This window comes from Gekko japonicus, unplaced genomic scaffold (assembly GCF_001447785.1).
Source record: "Gekko japonicus isolate JY-2015 unplaced genomic scaffold, Gekko_japonicus_V1.1 scaffold445, whole genome shotgun sequence".
Taxonomy (NCBI): Eukaryota; Metazoa; Chordata; class Lepidosauria; order Squamata; family Gekkonidae; genus Gekko; species Gekko japonicus.
The window spans coordinates 637,901-656,127 of NW_015169184.1; the positions used below are offsets into that span (position 1 = coordinate 637,901).

The window sequence follows — 18,227 nt, forward strand, 5'->3', positions numbered from 1 at the left end:
GGATAAGCCTTGTGGAATTTCCCATCTGTATCTGATGTTCAGGGTCTTCAGTTTGTCTGCCAAAGGTTTATACCTTTTCCTGTCTTGCAGTACTACTCGTGGGAGTTCTCTCATCACCATGATCTTATTTCCTTCAATTTCAAACGGGACGGTAAATTGTTTCTTAAAGATGTCTTCTGTTGTTGCTCTTGTTACAAATTGTACAATTACATCTCTTGGTAGATTTTTCTTTTCTGCAATTCTGGAGTTCACTCTGTATATCAAATCAAAGTCTGCTTCCATTGTCCCTTCTTCCTCTTCCAAATATAAAGTTATTGCTTTTATCATCTCTTCTCTGATGTTTTCATTTTCTTTTTCTTTGATGCCTCTAAATCTTAAATGAGTTTGCATCCTTCTGAACTCCATCATTGTTTCAGATCTTCTAAATTGCTGAGTCAAAGAATCCTGTTTCTCCGACTTTTCTTTTTTTTTTGGCATTCCCTCAGTGATCCCGTCTTCCTGCCCAATGTTTTAATTGCCACTTTTATGTCTTTGAATATATTTTAGCTCTGGTTTTAATTGTTTTAATGATAGGATTGGTTTTAATAGTTTAAAAATGTGGTTTATTGTGTAGGTTTTAATTCATTACCTGCCTTGGCGGTTCTTCTGAGGGCAAAAAGGTGGGATCTGAACCTTGCTAAATAAAATAAAATCTTAAATACCAAACAAATGCATCATTAAAACTCTTAAAAATCATCTGAAATAGACATGCAATATGATAAAATAGAAATACAGAAAAATAGTTAAAACATAAGGCAGGAAAGGGATCACTGATGGAATGCCAGTCAGAACAAAGAAGTCTTTACCTGCTAGTGGAAGACAGCAACACAAGGGGACAGGCGAGTCTCTCTGGGGAGAGAATTCCAGAGTTTTGGTGCAACAACCAAGAAGGCCCTCTCTCACATTGCCCCCCGATTAATCTCAGAAGACATGAGCACCTGAAGCAAGGCCTTAGAAGATGATCATAGCAGTTGAATAGGTTTGTACCCATTAGGTTCACTGTTAGATACTGTGCTGCCTAAAAGCCTGTGAGCTGTATAGATGCGCCTGTTAATAAATGGAAAGATACTGCACTGTTGCAATTATTCCCACCCCCTAATTTTTCTGCCCAGAGAGAAAAATCTAGGAGGTAAATTATTACAGTAGCACAATATCCAGTGATATGGATCTAAATTGGGTAAATGTGGGATATGTCACAAATGTAGCAGATTGTCTCACAAATCAGAGTGCTGTCCAGTAGTAGCCATTTACATTTTAATATCCTACACATGACCAACACGATAAAGTGATCTTGTTGTTACATGTGCCCCAAAGCAGCTTGCACAACACAGCTGTGATTATACCATGTGCAGAGCATGGCGGCAGGGTGTGTGTGTCTGTCATAGTTTGCTGTCTGCCTGCTATCATGCCATCATAAAAGGTTGCTATCAAATCTCAAGCACAAAGCTTGTGCCTTTCTAATTGGCTCTAAACTGTATAAGAATGGCAATGCAGGTCAGTCATTCCCAACTCAGCGGCTAATTCTGAAATCTGAGATTTCTCATTAAGACAATCACACATTAGAGGGAAGTCTTGGGAATTCATGGAGTGTGAGAGGTACTGTAGTGTGACGTTATGAAACATTCAGCATGGAGTCTGAAGATTCTCTGATTGGACGCATAAGAAAAGGAAGCAGTATCTACTCTCTGTATGAGAGAGAGAGCTGAGCTTGAGCGGAGGCTGAGTTGAGTTGACTTTTGGATAGAAAAGAGGAATGGAGTCTTTGTCAGATTAGTGACCATTCAGGCGCTAAGATTGGAATAACGCATTTGGTAAGACCTGTGCATAGCGGCAAATTGGCATACAGATAACTGACTAGAAAGTAGTATTTGTGATTTGTATTTAAATCAATATTAAGGAGGAAAAAAGTGGAGTTGGATATATGGGCCCAGGTTCGTGAGCTAAGATGCTAAAGCCATGCTATTTCATAATGAAATTTTTCTAAGAAACAGTTAAGCCATGGGATGAAACAGGGTTGCCTTCCTTCTTTACCATTATTTTTAGTACTTATGAAAGGTCTGTTTTAATGAAATTAGAAATGGTACAATAATTAACAGTGCACTTGTGAGAATACTTATTTGGGAGTTAGTTAGCTCCATTGAATAGACCTGTGTAGGGTTCTGAGCAGTTTTCCCTGGCATCAACTTAAATTTAGGATTGCTCTCTAAACCAATCATGTGGGCAACAAGAAACAAAGATTGTACTGTTTGTTGAGGATATGGTGCTTATGTTGGAAGATCCATCAAACTCACTGAAGAGAATAAAAGACATTTTGAGAGCATTTGGCTTTATAATCATTCAGCAACAGCAAAACTGAACGCATTCTGTTTCACTGACAAAAAGTCTACCAAGGTTGAAGGTTGTTGTAAATTAAGTTACAGAGTTTCCCAATCAAAATTTTTTAAATTTTTTTTAATTTAACATAAATTAAATTTTGACCCACCGATTTCACAATTGCTAAAAGATTTGAACGTTTGAGAGGAAACTGGGGGTACTGTGGATGAGTTGACATTTTACTAATAAAAATATCTGTGTGTTCTAAATGTTCTTTTGTGTTTACCTATTTATGCTGAATATGGCCTTACAGCAAACTGCCAGGAAACAATGGATAAGTTTTGACTCAAGTGGGAAGCGTTACTATTAAAGTTTTGATGATGAAATGTAAATGGGAAGTAAAGAGGACTATAATGTACCCAATATTATAATTATTATGATTTTCAGTTACAAATAATGATTCACAAGATAGAAAAGGTCATTTGAGTTATGTTAAGTCACCGCTCACCCAAAGGGTCTCACTGCGACTTATGACATTAAAACCAATAAGGTAAAAACAACATAAAAAACAAATACGATCGCTACGGGGATTCCATCGGTACGGGGCCTGATTCTTCCAGTTCCTCCAAGGAGGAGGTGGCACCTGGCTGGCCCACTGGTAGTCAGTGCAGCTGCTGCAGAATTGGAGTAATTGGGTGCCATCAATATGCTGATGACACTCAGCTCTTCCTCCTGCTGGATAAGGAGGATCTAGAAGAACCAACTAAGGGCAATGCCCCTTACCCCCAGGGAGGCAAGGCGGTCAATCAGGACCAAATGTATCAACTGTATCAAAGGCCACAGATAGATCCAGAAGGATAGACAGCACTGGCATGCCTTTATCCAGGAAAATCTAAGAAATAGATAAAATAAATTGTTATAAGCAATTAGGTATTCCTTTCCCCTTAACGTATCTTCCATTTAAAAGTTTAAAAATATTATTGTCAGCTCACTATTGAAAACTTGGGACACAGTTTGAAAAAGCTACTTTACCCAGCTGTGTCATCATGGTAAACTTTCCGTAATTAAGCCAATTGGTGTTATTTTTGGTAGCAACTGGGAAAGATTTCAGATAGTAGGACAATAATTTAGCAGAAGTCCGTTCCTGACCATTATGCCCAGGGATGCTGTTGTCCTGGCCCATTCTAGAATCACATGAACTGTGGGACTTGGGTTGGTTTGGGTGTCAGGCACCTAGACCGTGGGGGAAGGGCATTATAAGTGGCCTTCTAAGTGGCTACTCACCCTTTAACTTATGATGAATTATTGAACAGAACAGAACAGTAGATTTTCTGTGATTTAGTTCTACCAGATAAGTAGTTGCATCCAAGACACGAGGTAGTCTCTTGAGAAAAGAAATAACTTTTGAATACTTGTTTAATATTGGTTGACAAAAATTGTATTCTGTAAATATGCCTGCTTAACTTGGAATAAGCCCATTAAACAAAGTGAGACTTACTTCTAAGTGGATATGCATAAAACTGCACATGTAGTATTCAGATAGGATAATATCATTGTCTGTATTATTAATAGAAAATTATTAGGATTATTTCTCAGTGGTACTTTGTGCCTTGGGTAATTAAAACAGGCATATCCAAATGCATCTTCAAAGGCTTGTGGGTCTGACATATTTGGTGGAGATGCCCCCCAGTTCAGGATTTTTGCAAACTTATACATGAAAAAATTAAGATACAATGCCATTCTAATTGACCCCCTTGGGTATTTTAAACAATTAGAACAATACAGCAAATTGAGTGTCTTTATTTTTTTAGTCAGTACAGCTAGAATTTTAATTGCTTAGAATGAAAGGATAAAAAATTAAGAACTTTGGCATATTTAAACTTCCTGAAATTAATTTACATCTTAAGATTTTTTAAGGTAAAGAAGTATGATAATAAGGAAGTTATATTTGGAAAGTTTTTACAATATTGGACCAGAGGAAAAAGGTGCATGGTTACCGTATTTATTGTAATAATGGATTAGCTGATGAGATTTGAAATTGTTACCGAAAAGGGTTCCCTTTTTCCAAAGCTGTGTAGTGAGTGCTGTATTAATTTTAATGTGTTTCCTATAATTCAAATTATAATAAAAGGACTAGGTAAATATTCATTGAAAGAAAACACATATGGAGCAATCCTAAGCAAGTCCTATTTTATTCAATATGGCTTACTCTCGGGATTAGAAGTAGACCACAATCATAGGCTGCGATCATACGCACAATTAGACCCGACATAGGCACAAATGCCGGGCGGCTTTAAAGGCAGCGATCAGACAACAACATCTGGGAAGCGCCCTGCAGCCATCGGCAACCTGTTCTGCTCTGCTGCAGTAGCACAGTTAAAAGACAGCAGGGGAAATCTGGTAGTAAATGGGTTGCAATGGGCCACAGACGGACTTTCCCCTGTCTGATCACTCCAGCACTCTCTCATGCCGTCGGGATGGTCTGATCAGGCTATCCCAACTCCGTGCCATTGTTTCCCCCCCTTCGCAGTATGCACATCATCGCAAACCCCATAGGGACGCCCTGAATGCAGAGGTGCGATTCATCAATTCCTCGTCTAAGCTCATGGGAAACAGACAGCATGCACACAAAAAGACTCACCTGCAGTTGCATCTGATCACACACTGACGGGCTGTGCCCACAGCTTCAAAGGGAGGGGTGATCTTTCAGCTGCGGGTCAGATACCTCCGGACCCTCCCCCCCCCCCTGTTTTATTTGGCATGTGTGATCACACCCACAAACGGTTAATTTCATTCACTTTCAGCATGCCTAACTCTTTGATTGTAGACACCATTTAAATGACCAAAAGGGATCTGTCTAAATCGTTTTAAAGTAAATAGCTTCACTATTCATTTAATCTCCTGGAACCATTCTTTTTTACTCTCATTTGCATCAGGAGTGGATTGGTCCGGTGTGCTGATGGCCTGTGGGTGGGTCTTCCTATTTAGGGTGGTTCTCATAGTTGCTGCCACTGCAAGCGAGATGACTTTTGCACCTGTCTCCCCTCTGCTAGGGGCTGTGGGCGGGCCAGAGGGTAGGGACCTTTCCAGGGCTGTTTTTGCTTCCCAGTCTGCCCCTGATTCACATACAAATTCTCTTTGGTCCTCCCTTCCTTACACACTTACTGTAAAATGCTTTTCTTTCTTCTTCAGTTTATGCCACAACACCTCAGAAAGAGACAATTGCTTTGCATGCTCGTAAGTGGTTCCCTAAATCTAATCAAGACTTGGTGTTAACTGACCAGAAAGGGAAAAAATAGTTGCAAAAAACATTTTTCTTTGTATAAATGGAAAATTGCAATATATGCAATGACAAACCAGTACATCCAGCCCTCAGCCCATTCATGTAGTGAACGATACAGACAGCTCAGAGCAGAGATATTATGAACTACAGCGTGCATATTATGTCCTATGGATCCTTAGTCCGAAATCATAGTGTGTAGTAAAAATGCAGACATGTTGAGTTGGAGCCAGTGGCTACTGTGGGCCAAATGCTATGTTTAAGAAAGCTGCATTATTATCAGTTCTAGGTGACAACAAAGCAACCTGTTCTCAGTCTCACACCCACCAAGTTCTCTTCCTTTTTCCCAAGCAAAAAACAAGTTTTTTTTGTTTCTGAGATATTGTATGTATGGTGTGCAAAAGGCAGCATATCCCTAGTTTCCAATTTGCTACACTGTCGACATTTCCCTCCCCCTCTTATATTCTACGGATTTTTTTTCCTGACTCTTGTCAGGAAATAACCTTGGTGATGTGCTTGAGAAAAGGAGCTGGCGTCAAGCCAGAAGCCTGCCTAGCTCTAAAGAGAAGCTGTTGCTGCTTCAGAAAAGGGCCTTGAATGGGAGTCTCATCTGGTTATTAATTCAGACAGCGGAGAGATATTTTCCCTCCTGGGAAGCCGTTACAAACCTCAGGCGCTGAAGCGATGAGAGCACATGTGGCGATTGCATTTCAAAGCAGGCTGCGGCCTGAACTTGGGGAGTGAAATGCAGCCGGCCTGAGGGAGCCGGAGCACTTGGACTCCCTCACCTACTCCCTTCCATTTAATATGACTCCCTACCAATGCCAGCATTTTACATGTAGCGCCACAGCCTTCAAAGCCCTCAAATTAATGAACAGTAGCTTGATAAATGGAAGCAAAAGGCCCAGCCTAGTTTCTGTAAGTAGCATAGTAAATCCTTCTGTAACAAGACACGTTGAAATGTATTTTTTGACTTACTTCTAACCCCATCCATCTGCCGCATGGAAATAATAGGTTATTCTCCAGAGGGCTCCATTTGGTGTATTTCTCATTCAAGGGGGGAAAAAATGAAAATGCCCTGATCACACTTCAATCGGCCAGTTGAGCTGTCTGTCATATATTAGTTGGAGACTGCTGTTTCTTTGAGATCTTAGGAAAGTGTCAGGAGCAAAGCTAAAAAAAAATATCAGTTAGGTTTTTGAGGAGCAAAACCATGGTTATTTGTGGAGAAATCACCAATGAAAGAAGTAGAGGTATCCGAACTGTAGTTCTATTCTGAAATATTTCTGATACATGCATCTTAATCTTGATTGTGTCATGAAACAATGTAAATGGGCCATCATAGTTTTAACACTACAGACAGAATTTTCGTATCACTGCTCCTCAAACACATTCCTGCCCAGCGGAGCTTACACATTCAATCTACCAGCCATAAAATGTACAGAAATCAAGTGACATATGTCTTTGTGTGAAGTAGATCACAAAATATGATGAAAATCTGTGTGAAGTTGGGTACAAGACAGGACAAAGATCTTGAATCCTTCCAGTTACTATCTTCTAGTAAGTCCGCTTTGACCCACAATAGAAACAGGATGCTCTGTGTATATATTTCAGGTAATTGACTTGAGTCTAGAAAATCGTGGGTGCATGTGCAGAGTTCTTTTCTATGCGCATGAGGGAGTATTGCCAACTTCCCTTTCTTGAGGGATGTGCATTATGACATTGTACTCTCTGCAGCAACACTCCAGAGAGTCCCCAAACCTTCAGAGATGCTGCTGGAAGTGGAAAAACCGAAATACTCCACTCCTTTCCCCACACATAGAACTTTTACTGGGCCAGTTTCGGCAGCACCACAAAAGGGTCTTTGCTTCTACAGTTCCCTTACTTGGTATTGGCCCTGCCTCCTAGTTGTAAGTATCCCTGGGAGCCAATCATAAAGTAACAATATAAGTGGTTCATGATACTTTCCCCCATGATGACTGTTATCTAGAATAGAAAGTGTTGGCAAGAGAGTTGTTTGGCTTTACACACTGTGAGGCTGTGTGTTTTCGAAAATTAACAAATAACTTGTAAATGATGTTAAAAGAAACCACATATATATGGTGTTGGCAGGAAAAAGGGGAGGGCTTCTAATGTCCTGGCCCCACTGGTGGACCTCCTGATGGCACCTGGTATTTCTGGCCACTGTGTGACACAGGGTGTTGGACTGGATGGGCCTTTGGCCTGATCCAACATTGGCGTCTCTTATGTTCTTAAGGAGGCAATATAGGGAGCCATCTAAAGTAAAACAAGGAGTAAGAGAATGGAAATGGAGAGGATAAGGAGATAAACACCTGAAGGAAGGCTAATTGTCAGATAGGGGCTCTGTGATGAGGCCCTGTTTCTTCAGTGTTTTGTGAGAAAGCACCGTTAGATTAAAATATATACATATAAAACAGAAGTCACTGTTAAAAATAGGATATTTTGGAGAATGGCTACAGATTTTTGAGCCCTGACTTGGGTACCCCAGGCCCTGGCTAGTATTTGGATGGGAGACCTACAAGGACTACCAGGGTTGCGATGTGGGGGCAGGCAGTAGCAAATCACCCCTGAATGTCTCTTGCCTTGAAAAAGCTACACCACCACCAGTACCACAGCATTTGAGGCCAAAGGGAAATTTATTTAAATATTTAAATGTGTGTGTAAAGTTCTGTCAAGTTGCAGCTGACATATGGTGACTCATAGATTTTTCAAGGCAAGAGACCTTCAGAGATCGTTCACCATTGCCTGCCTCTATGTAGCAAGTAGCAACCCTGGACTTCTTTGATGGGCTTCCATCCAAGTAGTTACTAGCTTAGCTTCCAAGATCTGATGAAATTGGGCTAGCCTGGGTCATCTACTTAAATTTTTTTTTTGAAGCGGTCTAAATGCAACTTGGAAAATCTAACTGAAGCCAATGATAAATCTAACTGAAGCCAACACAGTAAGTCTTATTGGATTGAGAATGATTTTAGAGCCTTTTTTTAAAAAAGTTACTAATTGATTTTAGTGGCTTGGGACCTTGATGGGAGAATGATGATGAAAATGATGAAGCCAAAGCTGTTCACTTTAAATGGTTTTGTAATTATCCATTATGAAAAAACCATGAATTAAAAATCCAGTTTAAAAAGGAAAATGAAGTGTTTTGCTTTAATTTACACTATGGAACAGACGGATAAATAGATAAAGTGATCTCTGGAAGAGGTTTATTTGTATCTGTCTTGCTTGTTAACTGAAGCCAAAATGTTCCCAACGTTAGGAAGCCTTGACCCTTATCTGTAAAACGAAAGTAATAAAGTCTGTGATGTGGGGTGTTATAAGGTTACCTGAGATACAAACTGTAAAGCTAGCTGTAGGATTAAAATAACCTCTTGCAGATTGTGTATCTTGGCATTGTACAGATGTATTTGTAAGTCTCGTTGAAGTCAGTGGGACTTCTTTAAGAGGAAATATGCTTGTGATGGGTCATTATTACAGACACACAAACTACTGTTTTGGGAACAGTCCCTAGCTTGAAAATGATTGCTGTCTTGAACTGATGCTAGAAGTGAAACAGCGTCAATTCCTCGCATCACTAGGGCCCTAAAGGACATGTTGTCTGGGAAATAGATGCTGTCCCTTTATTTTCTTCTTCCTAGCTAGTAGTTCACTTGTAAATCCCTATGGTCTGATTCATAGGTAGGCTTGCCAGCTCTGGGTTGGGAAATACCTAGAGATTTTGGGGGTGGAGCCTGAGGAGGGTGGGGTTCAGGGAGGGGAGGGGAGGGATGTCAATGGGGTTTAATGCCATCAAGCCTGCCTTCCAAAGTAGACATTTTCTCCAAGTGAACTGATCTCTGTCACCTGGAAATCAGTTGTAACAGTGGGAGATCTCCAGCCACCACCTGGACGTTCAAGCCACAAATGGACCACAGTGATTAACCAAAGGTACAAACCACCAAAGTTCACTGTGAAAAAAATGATTACATTACAGTGACAGTCCACAAACATTGCTTCTTCTTTTACTCCTTTATTTTACTTCATGCAATGCTGCTGCTCCCGAACAACGAGGACGGATTTCCTAGGCAAGTATTCCGTTTCCCTCAATGCTTCGTCAGGTTGCTTGTGTATACATGGAGCCCATGCTCTTCGCCTCTTACTCTGAATTAATCTTGTATTTTCCTTTGGCATCTGCTGGCATGGTGTTTGAAAATTGTTTGGAAGCAGGAGCAGCATTGCGTGAAGTAAAATAAAGGAGTAAAAGAAGAAGCAATGTTTGTGGACTGTAACTGTAATGGAATCATTTTTTTCACAGTGAACTTTGGTGGTTCATACCACCTGGAGGTTGGCAGCTCTACTCATAGGCCTTCCAGAGCATCTGCCTATGTGAAAATACCTGGAGATTTTGGGGGGTGGCACCTGGGGAGGGTGGAGGTTGGGAAAGGGAAGGGAGCTAAGCGGGTATAATACCACAGAGAACTCAGCTTAGAGGGAACACTGAACACAAGATGGCGCCAAGGCAGCTGCTCTGATTTCTAACGCTCTGCAAGTTATCTGCTAATTATAATACCACAGAGTCCACCTGCCAGAGCAGCCATTTTCTCCAGGGGAACTGATCTCTGTTGTCTGGAGATCAGTTGTAATTCCAGGAGATCTCCAGGCCCCACCTGGAGGCTGGCGACCATGGCCTATGTTTCTTTCAATAGTATGCCGTTGTCAACAGCCCAGTTCACTTGGCTGGTGGGTGCTGATCCCCCACTCAAGTATCTTTGGGGGCTGAGTCAGAAATTGGGGTGACGGGCTTGGTGCTCATACAAAATGCAAGCAGTCCCTCTCTCTGAATGGGCTGGGGCTGTGGTTTGTGTGTGCTGTGCTGTGGAATGTGTGGGGACTTTCCAAAACTGGATCGGCAAGGATCCAAATAAAAGGATCAGTGGACTGGAGTCACACAAACACTGCTAATTTCAATCTCTTACGATTTTCAGTTAAAGGATCTTCGAAAGTAGGGCTAGGAGAAGGACCTTGGAGAGCTGTTGCCAGTCAGAGTATGTATCTCTCCTCCAAGAAGCTCAGAGTGGCATATATGTTTTTACTGGCCACCATTTTTTTAATCTCACAACAACCCTGAAATAGAGTAACTGGCCCAAGGTCTCCCAGTGAGCTTTACACGGCAGCATCTGTTTTGTCATTTGGCTTTTATTTAGTGAACGACATTGAAATTCATTAGTGTGAACCTTTACCCAGGCCTTTTGCTTTCTAGGATGGTTGCTAAGCAAGCCTTCTTGAAAGGTGATGTTTCGACCTGGGTTACCATGATGATGTATTGCACTTGACAATCCTATCTTGTTAGACTTGATGAATACTATGTGGGAGAGATGCAGAATAGGTGGAGAATTGTGTTAATTCTTTTCCCTGTGATGTTTCATGTGGCACTGAGAATACATGGGGGGGGACCCTGGAAAATGTGTTAGTGGTTTTCAGAAGAGCTGCGTCATCTGCTAAGATGCTAGTATTTTAAATAAATGGGCTGCTGTGTGTTACTCACTCACTCTCTAGCCTTGAGACTTCCCCTCTCCCTAACATGTTTCTGTGATGGTGGTAAATGAATTGCATTGCCCTCTCGGTTGTAAACGTGCGGGTACTCCGCTGCGGAGCCATATGGCTCACATTTATTTTAATGTGCCTTTGACATCAGGAGAATAGCTGAGCCTGCAGAGGGAAGTGGTTACTCTTGGGATCTCTGCCAGCCAAAGCTCAATTTATTTATGTTTAGTAAGTCAGTAACTCCTTTTTTTACAGTAAAAATTGTGTTTTTGAAAAAGATTAAAAGGCCCGTCACGTCATTTCTGCACTCAGATCTTTGCAAATGAGGGTGAGATGCTTTCCATTCCCCAGCCTGGGTTTATTTTTAACTGAACGGATCCTCCTTTGTGGAATTCCGTGATCTATTTTTGGAAAGCTTGACGTAATTTACCTAAGCAAGATTATGTATAAGAAGTACCATGTCTCTGGCAGCCTCAGAGGGACACTTTTTTCTGAGGACATCCTTTATTCGGAGACAGAACCTGGGAACCTTGTGCTTGCAAAATGCGGATTCTGCTACCAGGCAACAGCTCTTGGGCAGACAAAGGGCTGGATTCTCTTCTTGATGTATGGCAAGTTTGTAAATGGCCATTTTCCCTCCTTGTGGTGGCTAATAATTGCCTCCAGGTGACCAGATGGGAAGCTCCAGTATCTTGGAAAGGGGTTCGCTCTCTTTTTGTTTCAGTCTGATGATATGCCACAAAGGTCTAAGATAAGGCAAAGACTAGTGAAATATTTTGTGATTTATTTATTTATTATTTATTATTTTATTGCATTCATACCCCGCCCTCCCTGCAAACGGGCTCAGGGCGGCTTTTAATGGACATGTGCAAAGGAGGCAAGCTGTGTCACTGGGCTCTTGCTTGCAGTGTAATGCCGCACCTTCAGAATCCAGTTTGGGGGTCTTGACCTAACATATTTGCTATACATTATGTGTGCATGTACAAACTTAGAGCTCCTGTACCATGTCAGGTAATTAAACAAAATGGCTTTGCCTTTCCACAGATTGTTTACTGGATCATCCAGAGCCGTCCTGTCACAACAGACGATTGTGAACCAGCTGAAGTGCTCAGACATTGTTAAAACCAATGCTCATGTGCATTCTGCGCACATCTGGCAGACTGGTTTATATACCTTGATCCAGCATAGTGGCATGCCAAAAAAGAGAGAAAAAGTTGCAGCACATAGGGATGCGTTCCCACTCCCATCTGCATCACTTGATGGTCCAGAGGAGCACAGCATTGTGGATGCATATCCAGATGTGCATCAGCATCAGCTGAATACTCTGAAACCTGCTTCCTCACATGGCTGTCACTGGCTGAATTGGAACGAATGTGTATTAGTAATATTCCAGGCTGTAATTAAAAATAAAAGCAATGAAATAATGGCTGTAAAGTAATATAGGTCTTGGTGACATTGTACTCAGTAGTTACTTATGAAGCTAATGAAACAGGCCAGCTATAAATGCAATATATATGTGTAAAATGTGCTGGAATATGTAGTAGTGTGATAATGGTGTTTTTCAGACAGCCTTAAAATTCCACTTTCGTTACCCGATATTACCATGTTTTTTTCTTGTGTCTAGACAACTTTGTAAACATCCCCGTGCTGTCCTATTTCTTCCCCGTTTCCCTTCATTCCTTTTAAAACTGGTTGCTCCTGTAGTTTTTATTTTCATTGCAAAATGAATTCGCAAGAAGTCCTCTTCCTGGGAATCTGAACGTTTCCCCTGCCTTGAAGATTGCTACCCAAACCCGCCCAGAAAGGGCAGTTTGGGGCGTTTTTAAAAAATTGCACGCCAGTGGCAAAATGTCTCAGCGCTAGAAGGCGCCTGCATTGAAACGTACTATTTCCATTGGGGGCACCTTCCTCTTTGTTCTGCCTTGTGAGTGTGTGTGTGTGTGTGTGTGTGTGTGTGTGGTCTGCTCTCCTCTCTCTCTCTCCATCTCCAGCCTGAGAAAGCCTGGAGCTTGCTTGCCGCCATCTCCCCCCTGCAGGGATCTTGGAGAGAAAAAGAAGTCTGCAACTCCACTTCCTTAGAAATGGCTCTGGAGATGTTTACCAGAACAGTGCAGAGAGATTGAAGAAGATACCCATATTAATCATAACCCTGGGGAGTGGGGGAGGAGATTCACTGGATCCTGTCCCCCTCTCACTTTGCACAAGAGTAAATGTACTAAGCCAATGGTACTACTCTCGTGTAAGGGGATCTCCAGTTGCAACACAGTCCCCATCCACCCTTTGTACCTTTCTCCCCAGTGGGGAAAACCCTTCTTCTTTTTGTTACATTCTTTTCATGTTTTCAGTTTAAAAATGTCAGGGGCCAAGTGACTGAGCAAATAAATTATCTTTTGTGCTTCGGAGTTGCTCTTTGAGAGTCCCCTCGGTTTACACAAGAGTAAACATGGAAGCCAGTAGGTTTACTCTCATGTAAGGGGATCGCACCCCACCCATGTGTTCCAAGGAAGATAGGGGGAGTGAGGAGGCTGCTGAAATGGTTCGGCACATGTGCAACCCCCCAAAGAAAACCTCCCCAGAATATATGGAACCGTGACAGGAAGTCTAAACTTATCCTACTGGCAGTGCAATCATTGAAACCAGCACAACATGCACAAAAAAGTGAAAGGTGACTGCAGTCTGAAAAATGCCACTATTATGGTTGAAAAAGATATTTTGGTTTTGTATTCAGAGAAGGCTAGTTGTGCTCAATGTCTAAATGTGATAGGATTGTCAGGTCCCCTCTGGCCACAAGTAGGGGTGGTAGGATTGCTAGCTCCAGGTTGGGAAACTCTGGAGGTTTGGGGGTAGAGAGTTGGGGATGGAACCTGGGGAGGACAGGGACCTCAGTGGGGTACAATGCCATAAAGTCCATCCTCTGAAGCAGGCATCTTCTTCAGAGGAACTGATTTCTGTAGTCTGGAGATGAGCTGTAATTCAAGGAGATCCTCAGGCCCCACCTGGAGGCTGGCATCCCTAAAGTGTGATGCATTTGAAGACCAGCATTTTGTTCACTGATTGTAGACAGAGATGTATTGCCCTAAATTGCCATTGCATTGAGCAGTACCACATGCCTGGCAATAAGATTAAATTAGTCATTTTCATTTAGGATTGCCAGGTCTGGGTTGGAAAATACCTGGAGACTTTGGGGGGTAGACCCTGGAGAGGGCGGGGTTTGGGGAGGGGATGGTACAGTGCCACGGAGTCCACCCTTCAAAGCAGCCATTTTCTCCAGGCGAGCTGATCTCTGTCAGCTGGAGATCAGTTGTAAAAGCGGGAGATCTCAAGGCCCCACCTGGAGGCTGGCAACCCTGTTTTCACTCTCTGCTCACTTTCGTTACCCAGTTGGCACAACACTTTCATTACCCAGTTGCCGCCTTGTTGTACAACGTATGTGGGTGCCACTATGGCAAAGCCAATGTGGTTCTATAGACAGCCTCCAGTTATAGGCCCTGTAGGTTCTTGTTTGGTGTAGAATTTGGATGCTGAATCAGGGTTGCCAAAGATGTAATATGACTGCCGAGCAAGTAACTGACAGCACTTGGAAACAGGGTTAGAAGGAAACGTTTGTGGTTGGTTCCATCTTCTGCACTCCTCAAATATTAACCGAACCTTTTCTCATGCCAGTGTGTCTGCCAAAGGCCTCTGAACGTCTGCCAGAGAATTCTAGTGCAGATGGTTCACACGGGACCTTTCCTGGGCTCGTTGGGCTTCACTACGAGCCTGCGCGAACTCGTATCCTAAAATAATCCCAAAGCTGCCATACAAGAGTGGTGGGCAAGCAGTTTTCAGGAACACTCTTCCAGCATTGCTGACCGCTGAGCCATTCTTTACAGGTTTTCTGAGGGAATCCCAGAGCTCCCAGAATGCAGCTTGACCGCAGCTGCCCTGTTGGTACGCATCATTCCCTCTGTGAACGTTTCTACTGAGAGACTGGGTTCTGATTCTGCTGGCAAACCCTTCACCTCACAGTGAAATGGGCTGAAACACATCCGTAGCCCTAAGATTAAAACCCCTGGTATTGCTCCCTATGGAGGTGTGGCAGGAGAAAGGAGCCCAATGGCTCTAATTGTCTAAGACAGACCCCATTTTTTAACCAGTTTGACTCATCCCATTGTACGCCTTATTGCTGTTAAAATATACAGCTCTGTGTTACAAAGACTGTCAGTGCCTTTTACAATCATTTCCCGTACTTCCCTCCCGACTGCTGCCTTCCTCCCATCATACCTGTGCAACTGTCACACCTAAATTGCTCTGCTATAACTCATCATCTAGTTCTCTCCCCCGCCTGTCTCCTACTGGTGTCTTCCAGTAAATCAGACAGACTGCTGTCATGTCTTTAGGAGTCAAGGCGCTTCCGCGTGGCTCTTATTTGACTCTGCATGTTAACAACGGTGTGCTCCTGTGTGGGGAAAGAAGAGCACTTTTGAATTCCAGTTGGAGGCCCCTCTGAATTGCTATAAAGTATTTAATTCAGGAATTGAAGACAGCATTAAAATCTGTGGTGCTGATTCAGAACTAATACATGTTCCCTGGAACAATGAGTCTCAGTGGTACACACATCACTGGTGGGACACAGGAGTAGTCTTGATGGCATGCATGCAGGGTTTTCATAGCAACTACTAAGATTCCACTCTCCTTCAATCCCTTGAGGTAGTCATAGCCATAAAATTTATTCCCTATAATATCACTGCATTTTTTTTTAGATTATTAAAACTTAATGATAAGTAAATCTGGAGCTGTAACAGGATGTCTGTAAGTAGATACATGCCCTTGGAAGAAGTGGGCTTTTTGTTTCTATCATGGTAGGACCCAAGTTCTTTGACAGAGGCCCATTACGCACACACATCTTACTGCAAATTTTCAGAGCAGTAAGCCATTAATCTTTGGATACTGTGCTCGCCTTACGCACCATTGTTTTTCCTTCGGTATATTTATTTTGCAGCTACAATTAAAAATGCACCTTTCTAAATCAGGGTGGAACATCACTTGTAATGTGTGGGGGTGGCATCCAAGGTTTTTAAAATATTTACACAGTTGTTCTATTGCAGCTACGCAGTAGCGACCAGCAACCACCTTTCATTTAAATCCTTGTGGTTCAAGTTCTGCACATGAATTTTAGCATTAGGTCACTGAATGAAAGGGAACAGAAAAGAAGCAGGCAAAGGAGAAAATCCCACTGCTGAAACTAACTAGACTTTTTAATGAAACTGACAAGCCGCTGCAAAGTTTTCCATATTGCTGAGCACTAGGGGATTCTCTGCTGTGTTATTGGTCACTGTAAAATATGGGACAGAGTCACACAATGGAAAGAGTCACACAATCTCATAATATGGGGAAACATGCTGAGTGTACAGAATGCACAGTAGAACCCACTGAGACTGGCATTGCAAGCTGTGATAATTGGCAACATATGTGTGTATGCCTGTGCAAAGTCAGCTGCAACTCCACCATGCTTTGCACAGGGCTGCAATTTGTATGAGGGAGGAGTTCTCTGGCAGAAGCTCTGGAGAATTTTTTTTTAGTCTTATGTCACTAAATTGAAAAAAATGGGGGGTATTTTTGCCAATGCCCTAGCATAGCAACATAGTAACACTAATTTCCTCCCCTTCCTTGCCAATTTGCATGGTTTTCTCTTTGTGATTCTCTAATTTGATCCTGCACACTGGTCATGATCTTGGCAGTTTTTTAAAGCCTGTCCTGTGTGGATTGCATTCCTCCCCCAAATGGATTGATTCCAAGGGATTCTTCAGTTCGGCGGTTCGCAGAAAGTCCATGTGGCTTAGCCAGCATTTTACTATTAAGCTTCCAGAGACTGCCCAAAAAAAACCCACCACCAATTTTGTTCACTAAAGCATTAAGGGGGAAAATGTTTTCAAAGTTTTAGGCTTCCCATCCCAGCACCTATCTCTCTTTACATCTCATGTCAATTTATTTTGTCGCATGCAGCACTGAAACCCATTTTTTTTTTTTGCACTGGGGACGCTGCTGTTTGCCTCCTTTCTAATCCTCAAGTCAGTACCAGCAGGGAACTAAACCTCGCAGAGCTCCTTTTAAATTTCCCCCCATCGTTTAAATTTTTTAAAATCCAGCAATCCAAGGGTAGCAATAATCGCATGTTGCTAGACTCATGCTGCTTGTCAAAAAATTTTAAAAAAAAATAAAAGGAGAGGAAAATGGAGCTTGTATACCGATGAAGGGGGGAGGATGGCGGAAGGGTGTGGAGTGACCTTCAAGGGGCGGCAAAAGGGGGTGGGGGGATATCTGAGAGAATCTGTATGCTTTTGAATGATCTTCAGCTTGGAAGCGAAACAAGGGGGAAATCGGCACAAAAGCACTCTCAGAAACCCTGGGGAAACAGCAGCCAGAAAGTGAACTGAGTGCTGAAGGGAGGAAAATCAATGTAGAATGACAAAGAAAACCCAATGGGACATACAAGGTGAAAGCGAGGGAAAATACCCGTGCATAATTCTCTTGTGATTGGTAAGAAATAGGATATGAAAGGTTGAGAACTACTGGCCTAGAATGGTATTTAAATCATTCATGAAAGGACTCAACCTCCGTTATAAGATGGGTGTAGATGGAAAACACATCCTCTCTGATTGGCTAATTGAATTCTGATGTAACAGTTGTCCAGTTGAGCAGATGGAGGGATGAACAAAAGGAGACATGGACTCTGTGCTTTGGTTACTTAAATAGCATCACTATGTAGCAGGCCTCTAACTTAGAAGGCGTAAAAGACCCCTTCCTGTTTGTCTAGTTCACCATGAAATTAGCCTTGAGACACGTTACATGATATCTGAACAGGGAAAACATGGTTTAAAGATGCCCATTAGATTCTAGATGGGAAGTTAAGTTTGCCTTGCTTAAATCTGGCATAAACTTAATTATCCAATCTAGGCTTATGAACAAGTAAGCACAGTAGTTTTCCATAAAGTAATTTGGGAAGGTTGATTTTACTGCTCATAGAATGTTAGAGTTGGAAGGTACCTTGCAGGTCATCTATTCCAACCCCCTT

General features: G+C 42.2%; 1 protein-coding gene across 1 annotated transcript in view; it reads left to right on the forward strand.

The window, feature by feature from the left end:
- Positions 1–18,227, forward strand: part of CSRNP3 (cysteine-serine-rich nuclear protein 3) — a 106,589-nt gene that overhangs the window by 79,727 nt on the left and 8,635 nt on the right. The window lies entirely within an intron of this gene.